This window comes from Nicotiana tabacum, chromosome 11, assembly GCF_000715075.1.
Source record: "Nicotiana tabacum cultivar K326 chromosome 11, ASM71507v2, whole genome shotgun sequence".
Classification (NCBI taxonomy): domain Eukaryota; kingdom Viridiplantae; phylum Streptophyta; class Magnoliopsida; order Solanales; family Solanaceae; genus Nicotiana; species Nicotiana tabacum.
In genome coordinates, this window is record NC_134090.1 from 5835636 (window position 1) to 5838667 (window position 3032).

Below are 3032 nucleotides of genomic sequence, written 5' to 3' on the forward strand. Positions count from 1 at the left end.
ACATTCACATAATACTTAGACATGGTCGTAACCGTTGTTTGGATTATTGACCTACATGTAGGGGTAAATAAATCACAAGTGAGCAAGTATATTTACAAGTATGTATATTCACATGTGAGAAAGTATGTAAGATTCACTTACACACTCTTTAAACCATGCCTCAAATGTAGAATATACAGCACTATAACTAAATTGACTCACGAAGTCACTGAGCGACACATTGAAAATTATTTGTTAGTTGTATCAACCAAATTAAATAGTAGCCCATGTAAATTAATCTTACGTAACACTTACTGAAGAAAGGGTTGAATTTCCAGACAATTTAGCAACACATGATTTGAAGCTGATTTGTACTCCATACTATTTAGGCCCCTTTTTGTTCGATCTTTAGAACCTCGGCCTGGTTGATTGAATGTGGACATTGGTGGATATAATGGATCAATCTCAATCACCACATTGTGCCGATTGGGCCTATTTCTAGCACATGGCACATGATTGTCAAAGTAGTAAGAACAAAAATGGGCAGTTTTCTTTGCAAGATAGGCTTTGCATATGGATCCTTCAATCCTATTCCTCTATTTAACAAATCGTTTACACTTGCCGATAGTCCTGCACATTGTCATATTAGACGATAATGTTAAAGAAAAATACTGTGATGACCCAAAAGGTCATCTTATATTTTAGAACTTGAATCTGCACTCTTAAGCCTTACAAATCTCATTTTTACCCTCCTCAATTTGCGTGCACAGTCCGGGCAGATTTCTGGAAAGCTTTTATGTTGAAAACTAATGAAAATAAGAATTTTTGCCTTAAAAGTTGATTTTAGTTGACTTCAGTCAACATTTTTGGTAAACGAGCTAGGATCCATATTTTGACGGTTCCGGTGGGTCTGTATTGAATTATGGGACCCGGGCGTATGTCCGGAATTGAATTCGGAGGTCCCTAGCTCAAGTTATGAATTTTTGATGAAAATTAAAAGTCTGAAAATTAATTAATTTTAAGAATTGATTGATGTTTGGCATTATTAGTACCGGGTTCGTATTTTAGTTCTGGAGCTCGGTACAGGTTCATTATGATATTTAAGACCTGTATGAAAAATTTGGTGAGAAACGGAGTTGATTTGACGTGATTCAGACCTTCGGTTGAGAAAATAGTAATTTTAAAGTGTTCTTGAGAATTTCATTCGATTTGGTGCTAAATTCGGAGTTCTAGGTGTTATTTTGGCAATTTGATCGCGCGAGCAAGTCCGTATGATGTTTTTAGACTTGTGTGCATGTTTGGTTTGGAGCCCTGAGGGCTCGGATGAGTTTCGGATAGGCTACGGGGTGATTTGCACTTAGAAAATCTAAGATTTTTGCTGCACCAACTGTTCTGGTGTGCCCTTCTTCGCGTTCGCGTAGGTAGTGTCACGAACGCGAAAGGTAAAATGGGGGCAAGGTAAATTTCTTCTTCGTGAACGCGAAGGACTGGTCGCGAACGTGAAACGTTGGGGGTGGTACCCTTCGCGAATGCGATCTGTCTCACGCGAACGCGATAGTTTAAAGGGCCTAGGGAGGGGTTATGTTCTTCTATGCGAACGCGTCCCCTGGGTCACGAACGCGAAGGCTTGGAGGGAGCTGCCTTACGCGAACGCATAGAAAAACTCGCAAAGGCCTTAGGCCTCTGTGCATCGCGATCCCGACAGGCCTCTCGCGAACATGATGAAGGCCTGTCCAGTGACTTAAAACAGACTCCAAACACGGTTTAAGCCATTTCTTCAATATTTTTCAAGAACCAAGCGGGTAGAGGCGATTTTCAAGAGTCATTTTCTTCCCCAAAGTGTTGGTAAATGATTCTAAACTATTTTCATTCAATTATCCATTACATTTCTTGAATTATCAACCTAAAATCTAGAATTTCATGGTAGAATTAGGGGTTAGGGTAGAAACTAGGGATTTCAAAAATTTGAGGATTTAGACCCCAATTTGAGGTCGGATTCCAAACTAATTACATATTCGGGCTCGGGGGTGAATGGGTAAAAGGATTTTGGTCCGAACCTTGGGTTTTGATCAAGCGGGCCCGGGGTCGATTTTTCGACTTTTTGGAGGAAAAATTGAAAAATTTAATTTATGCAATATAATTGATTCCTTTAGCAATATTTGATATTATTGAGTCATTTTTTAATAGATACGAGTGGTTTGGAGGTGAATTCCAAAGGAAAAGTTATGATTGAGAATTAAATGGACTTCGGAGTGAGGTAAGTGTTGTGTCTAACCCTAACTTGAGGGAATTAGGAACCTTAGATTACTTGCTAAGTGAAATTCATGTGAGCGGCGTATATGTGAGGTGACGAGTACTTATGCGCCGCCAATTTACCTGTTTTCCATGTTTCTCTGTTTTTCTTATATTATCTCATTCCTATGCAAAATTGCTACGTGTTATACTAGTGTTGTCCAATTTATCGTTCTTATCATGTTTACGGATTTTCTGGTGATAATTGAGTTTTTATTTCAAAGTTGAGATTGATATTATGGAACCAAATGTTGAAGTAAGGTTTGTACTTGTTATTCTATATCTCTGTTGTTATTTATGCATTGCATTATGGTAAGGAAGAGTGTTAATGCACGAAGAGTGATGCCGTGCCATATTGTGAGTGTTAATGCACGAAGGGTGATGTCGTGCCATATTGTGAGTGTTAATGCACGAAGGGTGATATCGTGCCATATTGTGAGTGTTAATGCACGAAAGGTGATGCCGTGCCATGATATGAGAGTTAATGCACGAAGGGTGATGTCGTGTCATTTCTATTAATTTTATGGTGAGATTGAGAGTAAAAGCACGAAGGATGATACCGTGCATTTTTTTCTTACTGTATTTACTATTCCTGTTGATTCATGGTATATTGACTGCACCGGTGATCATTCTGTTGTAGTTCTTTATCTTGTATTCCACTCAGTATGTTCCCCTCCCGACATTTCTTGTTTAGTTCTTTATTTTTGTTATTTGCATATACACTGTTAAATTGTACATATTGATTTGTAGGTGCCTTGCCT